The following is a 10,509-nucleotide window of genomic DNA, read 5'->3' on the forward strand; positions in this document are numbered from 1 at the left end:
GCCTAATTCGTGGCTCACTGGCGCAGCGGTGCAAGCGTACTTGCGCGTCCTGAACGAGCCACGGGCCGAAATTAGCCTGTTGTTTGGTAGGTCGGGCTGCACCGGCTGAGCCAAAAAGGACTTTTTGTTTGTTTGCCTGCAGCCAAGCCCAAATCTCGATGGAGATGATATTAGGCCTGTTTGGTACCATCCAGGCATGCCTAATGTTACCTCTCCTCTACGACGGGTAGCCTTACCATGCTCTCACCTCCCATCACACATAAATCACAGTTCATGATAGTTGCAAACTTTAGCTGTTCACGAAATCATCCCTAGCTACTACGAATGCCCTAGCTACTACGAATTGCAGTTTATCATAACGGGGTCGTTCAACATACGGGGATCGAAAAGGGGTTCGAGAAACAGGGGATCATAGGGGGGTTCTTCTTCTTCTTCTTCACTTCTTCACTTCTTCACTTTTTTCACTTCTTCTCAGATGTTGGTGTTGCCTCTGGCTTCCCACATTGCATCTGCCCACTCTTGCCTCTTCACCTTCCAGGCATCATTGTCGCCTGCTTCCACGCCATGGCTGGTCTCTACTTCATCAAAACTGACAAACTCTTCGAAGAACTCATCCTCGCCCCAACCTAGGATCCAGTTGTGAAGAATGCAACAAGCAAGTACCAGCTTTACCTGAGTGTCAAACGTGTGGAACGGTTTCTGGTCAAGGACCTTGAACCTGTTCTTCAATGCAGCAAAGGCCCTCTCAATGGTGACTCTAAGACTTCAGTGTCTGAGATTGAACAACTCTCTCGCATTCAGAGGTCGGTGCTTCGCAGAGAACTCGTTGAAGTGGTACCTTGTTTTCCTGAAGGGAGGTAGAATTCCAGATCGACATGCATATCCAACATCTCCAAGGTAGAACTTACCGTCTGGGATTTGCAACCCATCAGGCCTTGACAAGCTGTCGGCCAAGATGCTCGCATCATGAGATGAACCCTCCCACCCAGCAAGCACGTAGGTGAACCTCATATCGAAATCCACAGCTGCTAGAACGTTCTGGCTGGTGTAGTGCTTCCTCCCGCGGAATGCTGCAGACATTGATCTCGGCACCTTTGTAGTGACATGAGTACCATCAATAGCCCCAATGCAATCCTGTAAAAATATTAGGACACAATCATGTTTCTGACAGTAGCACACATCTGATAGGTAGAAGGAACATGATTTTGTACTCACCCTGAAATAGGGGAACCACCTGTAGCTGTTCTTGATCTTGGTTGGTGTGTTCGTTGATGCTGGCTTGATCATTTCACCCCTGAGCTCCCCAATTGCGTACAACACCTGCTGGAAGTACCGAGAGATAGTCTCTGTGGATCGCCTAAATGTGTTATGGATGACTCTGAACCTCTGGTTATGACCGACGACATGAAGAAACATTGCAACCTGTTCTTCGACAGAGGAATGGATGCTATGAGTCAGCAGTCCACTTTCCCTGAACGTTTTCACAAGTGCATAGAAAGGGGCTCTTCTCATCCGTAGCATCTGGATGGCCTCTACGTCGTTGTAGTTGTAGATGTTGTTTAGGTTGGCAATCCTCTCCTGATCTCGGGGTAACATAGGTCTGTAAGTCACACGAGGAAAAGCAGCACGCCTAACTGCTCTCTTGTGCACCATCAAGATCCAGGCTTGTACGCAAATGATGAGTGCTGCGGCGTGATGCACAAGCTGGAGCTGGTCGGTCTACTCAAACAAGATCTATGCATTACGAACGGTCTTAGTTCTACCAACATGAATCTAACACTGCAGTAGAGCAGAGGAGTTTCCACTTACCTCCGTCATGGTGGACGAAGGACAGGGCCAAAAGTCACCGAAGATGTTCGCAGCCTCCGCCGCGGCTGGAGAAGAGGACCCTGGTTCGACGCCGGAGACTGAAGGGAGATGCGCGCTACCAGATCTCGGTCGCCGCCGCCGGCGCGAAATTTGGGGGAAGGGAAATTTTGGGAGGGGGCTAATGGAGAGGGTAACCGGAGAGGGAGGTTACCCCTACCTTTGACGCGCAACGCCGCTGGGATTTCGGCTTCTCCCGCCATGCCGAGGCGGAGCTCCCGCGCGAACGGCGTTGTCGATTTTCGTCTCGCCAGGGCCTGGCCCTGGAGAAACTGTCAAACGGGCGTTCCTCCGGTGATGTCCCAGCGGTGCTTTAAAACCCGTGCTATGCAAGAACGCGAGTGTGCCCAGGGAACCAAACGGCCCGAAAAATGCTGGGCCGATGCGAGCCAAGGGGCGCCCAGGCTACCAAACGCGCCCTTAGAACTTTTCTACCCCCGGGTTCACGGCTTCGGGTGAAAGCCTTGATCCCACTTTGCGGGGTCGGACGACGACGTCGTTCCATCGTCGTTTCCCCTCTTGAGAGCGTCGTCTTGGATCCAGTGATCCTCTTGGTTGGCAGGAGGTCAACCAGAGATGCGGGTGTTCCGGGTGGAGTCTTGTGAGGCAACGTCTTTGGTGAAGAGCATGGTTTGGTCGCGGCAAGACCATGTTAGTCGGCTCCATTTTGGTGCGTTCATTTGCCTTCGTGTTGGTCCCCTCTTATCATGAAGTCGAAGCTATCTTTGGAGTTTGGGCGGTGTACGATGACCTACGAGGATCGGTCCGGCGGTGAAGGTCCTCTTCGGCGAAGGTGTTGCGCATCTCCTCTTTAGATTCGGAATTGCCAGTCTGTTCCCATGGAGCTATCTGTTTGGCATAGGCCGACATGGGCTTTGCGTTTGCGTAGATTTTTTGGGTAGCTAGGATGGCTAGGTGTACTCCTCGAGGTGGTGTTTGGGTCGATGTGGGTGTGACTTTGCCCTGTTGTTGTAAGTTTTCGCCAGTTTTTTTTTAAAAAAATTGACACTTTCTCCTTAATTAATGGATGAGAGACTCTCTGCTTAATGCTTAATTAATGGATGAGTCAAATAAAAAATCCAATAATTAAAGCATGTAAGAGCATCTCCAACAGACGGTGTAAAAGGTGCGCGCGGCCAAAAAAACCGCCTGTTTGGCGCGCGGGCGCCCGCGCGAAGCTCCAGCAGACGCGGGAAAAGGGTGCGCGCGGTAAAAAATTTGCCGCGCCCGCGCGTTAGCGCCATCCCACGCGGGAAAGTTGCCGCGTGCGCTGCCGCGCGCGCTATAAACGCGACACGCGCGAACGCCCCAACTGCCTGAAACTTCCGCGCATCGCTCCGCCTCGCTCTCTCTCCCCTAGCGCTCTGCCTCCGCGCCGACGGTCCGCCTCCGTCTCCGGTCCGCCTTCGCCTCCGGCGCCATGCCTCCGCGCCGCTGCTCCGCCTTCGGCTACCGCGGCGTCCGCGCGCGGCTGAGCGGCCGCTTCGACGCGGAGATCCGCTCCGGCGAGGAGCGGATCCGACTCGGAACCTTCGACACCGCGCATGAGGCGGCGCGAGCCTACGACACCGTCGCGTGGCGCCTCGGCCGTCCCCGCCGGCACATGAACTTCGATGACGTTTGGACGCGCGAGCAGGCGGAGATGCTCGCGCCGCCGTCGCCGATCGTCACGACCGAGCAGCGGCGCCGCGCCCGCGAGCTCGAGCAGCGTCTGCGCGTGGCGGAGCAGGATGAGCGTGTGCGCCTCGAGTGGGCGCGCGCGTTCCCGGAGGACGTCGCCGCCACGGAGGCATTTTACGCGCAGAAGAAGGAGGCCAAGGCGAAGGCGGCCGCGAAGAAGGCCGACCGCGACAGGCGCCGCGCTGAGTCGGCGGCGAGGAAGGCGGAGAGGGCGGAGAAGGCGGCGCGGAGGGCGAAGAGGACGGAGGAGAAGAAGAGAGGCGCTGGACCGTCGACGAACATGCCGACCTCCTCCTCCTCCTTTGAGTGGACGACCACTCCGGTGTCCGACACGACTCCGACTAGCGGATCGTCGGACTTCGATTGGGAGGACTCCGAGTAGTTTAGTTTAAATAAAATGTTGGTATTTGTCGAACTTTTAATATATTTCGTAATTTCAGTTAAATTATCGCAATTTTATTTGATTTGTTTGATCCGTTTCAAACGATATACAAAAAACTAGCCGTTCGCGTGGCGGCGCGCGCTGTATTTCAGAGCGTCCGAAGGAGGCCCAATTTTACCGCCCGTGTAGGCGCCGCATTTTGGCGCGTCCGGCGGGGCAAAGTGTGGCAAAGCGCGCGCCAAACGTTTACAAGCGCGTCGGGAATTTACCGCGTCTGTTGGAGATGCTCTAAGTGTAAGAGCATCCCCACTCGTTTGGGCTCCCCACGCCCAAATCCGGCGAAATTTAGCGCCGGATGGATGTAGTTTTTGGTCTGGGGAGGCCCATTTTTCCAGCCGCGAGCCCATGGACGCGCACCCACCGCGTGCATAGCGACGGCGCAGTCACCGGGAAGGGCAATCGTCGGAGTTCCCTCGACGCATTGAACCGTCGCGAAGTGGACTGGAGAGCCGAAACGACTCGTCGGGAACGGTCGAAGTGGCCTCGATGCGAGAACCGCCGTAATGGAGCACGAACTCCGCGGAAGAGCAACCGCCGCTCTCTTTCGTCGAGAGACCTACATATACGGTTTTCGACGGGCGACGCCATTCATCCGTTCTCCTCGTCACCATCCTCCGTCAACCATGAGCGATATCTCTTGGCCATCGGACACCGACGGCGAGGGGAAGCCGCCTGGATGGCGCCATTGGTGGGATCCAGTCGCATCGTCCGGCGGCGACGATTCCCCCGCCGGCCGGCGAGGACGAGTGGGACGACGAGGAGGGAGGACGAAGAGGCCGTGGAGCAGGCCGAGGAGCGAGGCCGAGGAAGAGGCCGAGGAAGAGGAGGAGGAGCGAGGAGCGGGAGGAGGAGCGAGGAGAGGAGGAGGACGAAGAGGTCGATGAGGACAACGACGAGGAGGACTCAACTTCCTCCGACTCGGAGGACTCAACTTCCTCCGACGAGGAGGTGACGAGCCGGAAGCGTCGCCGCGACGACGATGAGGCGGGGCCTTCTAAGAAGAAGAAGAAGTAGTTTAGTTTTAAAGTTTTTATATGTAATTTTTATATTTATTCGAATTATATTCGAAATATATATATAATCTATCTATGTTGCACCACTTGAGAGTTCAAAGCTTTCGTTCGACGAGGGTATTGCCGTAGATCGGGAAGACGAGGGTTTTGCCGTAGATCGGGAAGACGAGGGTTTTGCGGTAGATCGGAGGCCATTGTCGCCAGACAAGTTGGGGCCACGCGCGCTTTCGTTTCGTCCGGAGTCCCCGAGCGCTCCCCGGGGGGCCGGAGATGGCGTGGGATCGCCGGATGGATTTAGGCCCAAATCCGGAGGAAAACGAGGAACCGGGGGCGCGACTGGACCGAATTACGCCGTCCGGATGGAAAAAACGCTCGCCGGGGGCCTCGTCGGGGGACGAGTGGAGATGCTCTAACACTGGGAAAAAGAAAGACATTCGAGTTCTCTGAAACTGTAGCGGCGGCGAGGAGCTTGGAGAACATCACCGTTCCGTCTCGTCGGCCGCCGTCGGCGGTGGTCAGCTCGTCGCGGCTGGACGCAATACTCCGCCTCGGTGGATATCTTGCGGCGCTGCTGGGCCGCCACGGGATATCTCGCGGCGGGGCCGCATCCTGATGCCTCCCCGCTACTCCACCACCACGCCCGTGTCCCGCATCCGCCGCCGCCTTTCCTCCACCACCACCTCCCACGCACGGCCCTCACCCTCCTGGTCTCCCCACGCCGCCTTTGCCGCGGCCACGGAGCGCGCCCGCGCCGGCACGCTCAGCCCGGAGGACGCGCACCATCTGTTCGACGAATTGCTACGGCAGGCCGCCCCGGTCTCTGAGCGCTCCCTGGACGGCTTCCTCGCCGCCCTCGCCCGTGCGCCGGACTCCGCAGCCTGTAGAGATGGGCCTGCCCTCGCCATCGCCCTCTTCAACCGGGCGCGCCGAGAAGAAGCTGGCCCGCGGGTGGCGCGGCCCACAATCTTCACGTATGGCGTCCTCATGAACTGCTGCTGCCGCGCGCTTCGCCCGGACCTAGGGCTTGCCTTCTTCGGCCTCCTCCTCAGGACGGGCCTCAAGAAAAATGTCATCATCGGCAGCACCCTCCTCAAGTGCCTCTGCTATGCAAAACGCACGGACGAGGCTGTGAACGTGCTGTTTCATAGGATGTCCGAGCTCGGGTGTGTGCCTGATGCCTTATCATACAACATCGTTCTGAAGGGCTTGTGTGAAGATGGCAGAAGCCAACAAGCGCTCGACTTGCTCCAAAAAGTGAGGAAAGAAGGAGGTGCCTGCTCCCCTGATGTGGTCACATATAACACCGTCATCCATGGCTTCTTTAAGGAAGGCGAAATTGGCAAGGCATGTGATCTATTCCATGAAATGCAGCAAATGGTTGTGCCAGATGTTGTGACATATAACTCGATTATTGATGCGCTGTGCAAGGCCAGAGTGATGGACAAGGCAGAGTTGTTCCTTCGGCAAATGGTTGAAAGAGGAGTTCAGCCGAATGAAGTGACATATACTAGCATCATACATGGATATTGCAGTTTGGGCAAGTGGAAAGAGGCAAGTAAACTGTTAAGAAAAATGACAAGCCAGGGTCTCATACCAGATATTGTTACTTGGAACTCGTTCATGGCCTCCCTTTGCAAGCATGGAAGAACCAAAGAAGCTGCAGGCGTTTTTGATTCCATGACTGCCAAGGGCCACAAACCTGATATCGTCACGTATGGCGCTCTGCTCCACGGTTATGCGTCTCAAGGATGCTTTTCTGATATGATTAATCTCTTTGATTCAATGTCAAGCAATGATATTGTAGCCAATTCTCATGTTTTCAACATCTTAATTGATGCATACGCTAAACATGGAATGATGGATGAAGCTATGCTTATACTTACGCAAATGCAGGAACAAGGAGTCAGTCCAGATGTAATCACCTATTTAAGTATAATAACTGCACTTTGTAGAATGGGCAGGCTGGCTGATGCTATGGACAAATTAAGTCAGATGATTTACATCGGGGTACAACCAAACACAGCTGTTTATCACACCCTAATTCAGGGCTGTTGTACACACGGTGATTTAGGGAAAGCTAAGGAGCTGGTTTATGAAATGATGAACAAAGGTATTCCTCATCCTAACATCGTGTTCTTCAGTTCAATAATAGACAGTCTATGCAAAGAAGGAAGGGTGTTGGATTCACACGATATCTTCAACTTGGTTATAGAGATAGGTGAGACGCCTAGTATCATTACATTTAATTCGCTGATTGACGGATATTGCTTAGTCGGCAAGATGGAGAAAGCATCTCGAGTGCTTGATTCCATGGTATCAGTTGGCATTCAGCCTGATGTTGTTACGTATAATACACTTATTGATGGCTATCTTAAAAATGGAAGTATCGATGATGGGTTGAGTCTGTTTAGAGAAATGTCGCATAAGAAAATTAAACCTACGACCGTTACATATAACATCATACTGGATGGGTTATTTCGTTCCGGGGAAACTGTTGCTGCAAAGAAAAAGTTCAAGGAGATGATCGAAAGTGAAACAACAGTGACATTTCCACATACAGAATAATCCTTGGGGGACTTTGTAGAAATAATTGCACCGATGAGGCAATCGTCATGTTCCAGAAATTAGGTTCAATGAATGTGAAGTTTGATATTGCAATACTTAATACCATGATTAATGCAATGTACAAGGTTCGGAAAATAGAAGAAGCTAAAGATTTGTTTGCTGGGATATCAGCCAGTGGGCTGGTACCTAATGCGTCTACTTACGGCACAATGATACAGAACCTTTTAAAAGAAGGATCAATGGAAGAAGCTGACAGTATGTTCTCATCAATGGAGAAGAGTGGTTGTGCTCCCAGCTCTCGTCTTGTAAATGATATCATCAGAACATTACTGGAAAAGGGGAAATAGTCAAGGCTGGAAATTATATGTCTAAAGTTGATGGGAAGAGCATCTCACTTGAAGCTTCAACTACTTCATTGCTATTGTCTCTCTTTTCGGGGAAAGGGAAATATCGGGAACAAATAAATTTGCTCCCAGCCAAGTACCAATTTTTTGATGGAGTCATTTGATGGACTTGACTCAGGTGATAAGCCTTGGCATGGTTCAGAGCTCTCTTTCAACTATTTGGTCATGTATGTTTTCCATGCATCCAGTGATGGAAAGGAGGCTATGGGAACACTATTGTACAATCTACAACTTCTGACTGGCTCTTTCTTCTCATGAGGGTCAGTGTTGCTGCAGTATCCTTCAGTGATCATTAGCACTACTGTATGCATATCATCTTCAATTTTTTATTCCGCACGATCTTCCCTTGCAACTTTATATATGGATCTATTAACTCCCTCTTGATGAGGTAGTAACATGTGTTACTAAAATAAATCCCTCCTGTATTGATGTATTCCTATCCGCCACTAACAGTTTGATTATCAGGTTCGTGTCAACGCAAACGTTTTGTTTTCAAATCTTCTTTGTATAACTACAGCTGGACACAAATAGATAGATCTAACTTCTGTCTTGGTTTTGGTTCTGTTTAATGCAATAATGATAATGTCCGAGTTGCAATTCTGCTTCGTCCGTGCATATTTCTCTTTATTTTTTATGGATCTAGTGCATATCGTTTTGTAGCCACAAATCCCACTGTGTTCATACTGTAGATATTGCATATCCTCTTCTGTTTTACATTACATATTCTCGTGTGCAATGAGTTACCTGTTCAGAACCCAAACAACTCTAAGCGTGACATAGACCCTTCTCACTAATGCATCAACTACTGAACTTTATTAACCGGTTAACAGGTGAACCAGCGAGAACTTGCCTTCTGCGCTCTAGCGATGCAGTTCGTTTATTCTCCCCGTTGCAAGGCATGGGAATAATTGCAGACCGACCAAATTTCATACGGTGTGTTGTCCATCTAATGTTAGTGTTCCTTTTTAGAGTCGGCTACTGCTAATGTTGATGTACATATGAGCATAATAATCAGTAAATTTGATGTATTACTTGATTATTTTTTACGGAAGGCAACATCAGGTAGTACTGCCGTTGTGTCACGCAGGACAAATAGTCTGCTAGTGGCAAGAAACATAACAATGCGAACACACATATCAGTAGTGTACATTTTATGGTGCATTGGGTTTGCTAAGGTGAGGGGGCATTCTGACAGTTGATAGACATTAATATCAATATTGTTTTCTTGATTAGTATATGGTTAGCATGGAGCAACGTAATCCAATTTTTTTTCTCTTTAGGCCCCAACATAATTTTGTATTCTTAACTATAATCATATACTTATTCTTCTTTGGAAGACAACAATACATAATTACAAGATAAAATATTAAAAACACACTTCGGTTCTGGAGGACATTAACTCAAGATCATTATGCTCATATATATCTTTTGCAAATGCCAGTTTGCATATATCACAGGTTAAGACATGTTTTTCACTAGGAAGAAGGGAACATTGCGTATTAAAAGAATAATTCTTTTACTGTCCTCTCTACCTGCAGAACAACATTTATGTCATGCAAAAGGCATCCAAGTGAAAATGGCCGCTCTATGTACGTACTTTATTTTTTATTTTCTTATAAAGATTTTGCGATGTGTATTTTAAGTTTTCCTTCTATATACTCTTATGTGTAGCTCGGCATCTGTTTTAAGTTTCCTTCTATATACTCTTACTTTATTTGTTCTTCAACTTCTGCATGATGTTAAATCCAGATATATACACTTATCTCCATTGTGATTTGTGTACCTACGGAATTTTGATGGAGGTTAATATTTTTGGTTTGATTATGACGTGCTTTGCATGTGCTCGGTTACTAGTACACTAGAAGATCAAAGATAGGTCCACAAGAAAAATGTAATTTTAGGAAAGATTTGTTCTACTGCAAATTATACATCAGCCTTTTAAGGTTTAATCCTTGACTACTGGTTCAGACCTAGAGGAACCCTTAGGCAGTTTGTATTCGATGACCGTTGTAATCTGGTTTCGACAATGGTGAACTTTTGACATCGTGTATAGTATTATGTCCAAATACTCTCCTTTTGTTGTCTCCTCACACTTAATTTTTAGCAGAGGAATGAAAGAGGGCTCGTAACATCGTAAGGGTATGGAAAAATCGCATATGCTGAAAATGAAAGAGAAAATGTCAACAATTAAACCTGAAAAGGTTGGTCTGAACTTGTACAGATTTCAGAAACAAGAACTAAACAGTGAAGTGATGCATGACTGGAAATGAGGTGATTATTTTTCCCTGGTGATATTTCATGCAACCTGCAGCCTGGTGTTTTCTGTGCATCTGTACATTATCATCTGTGGTTTATTCTGTCAAGATTTGAACATATGTACCTTCAATCTGGGTCCTTGTGTGATTACTGTTTGTGTAAAATGTGCCTCTCTGTCTGAAACTAAAGGGTTGTCCTTATTACAGCCTTTGTGCTCGAACTGATGTGCTGCCTGCAGAAGTTCAGTTCAGCCACCGGCATATATGGCTAGTACACCTTTCGC

The 10,509-nt window shown here is 49.6% G+C and overlaps 1 pseudogene; it reads left to right on the forward strand.

Annotated features, from left to right (window-relative positions):
• Nucleotides 1-3,469: 3,469 nt before the first annotated feature.
• LOC124647110 lies at nt 3,470-10,073 on the forward strand (annotated as a pseudogene).
• Nucleotides 10,074-10,509: the final 436 nt, after the last annotated feature.

Source organism: Lolium rigidum, chromosome 4 (genome assembly GCF_022539505.1).
Source record: "Lolium rigidum isolate FL_2022 chromosome 4, APGP_CSIRO_Lrig_0.1, whole genome shotgun sequence".
NCBI classification, from domain to species: Eukaryota; Viridiplantae; Streptophyta; class Magnoliopsida; order Poales; family Poaceae; genus Lolium; species Lolium rigidum.